Below are 587 nucleotides of genomic sequence, written 5' to 3'. Positions count from 1 at the left end.
CTCCCCTGGGGCCTGAGGGGGACCTAGTGTGGGGGGCTGATCTGGTCCCTGCTCAGGAAAATGGAGGCAAAGAAGTTGTTAAATAGGTTAGCTTTGTCATCTGGTGTGACGATCAAATTTCCTAGCGTGTCTTGCAGGGGCCCCACATTACCAGGTACCTTCTTTTTGCCCCCTATGTATTTAAAAAAGGACTTCTTGTTGTCCTTGATCCGGGAAGCTAGACCCAGTTCCATCTCCGCCTTAGCCTTCCTGACTACCCCCCTGCAGCCCCGAGCAACCACAGTATAATCCTCCCTGGTGATGGCCCCTCCCTTCCATTGGGTGTACGCCTCCCTTTTAGCTAAAAGACATTTCCGGATGCTTTTGGTGAGCCATGGGGGCTTTTGTGCCCTCCTGATCCCTTTGATTCATGTTGGGATTACCTCCCTTTGGGCTTGGAGGATCGTCTCCTTAAAAAGCAACCACTCTTCTTGGACACCTGACTTCCCTCCCCTCCAGGACCTCAGTGCTTCCCCAACTATAACCCTTAGCTCATTGAAGTCCGCCCTCCTAAAATCTGTGACTACTGCCTTGCTGCAGGCCTTTTG

This window comes from Gavialis gangeticus, unplaced genomic scaffold (assembly GCF_001723915.1).
Source record: "Gavialis gangeticus isolate Ggan-Ray unplaced genomic scaffold, GavGan_comp1, whole genome shotgun sequence".
NCBI classification, from domain to species: Eukaryota; Metazoa; Chordata; order Crocodylia; family Gavialidae; genus Gavialis; species Gavialis gangeticus.
Note: the sequence above shows the minus strand (reverse complement) of the source record.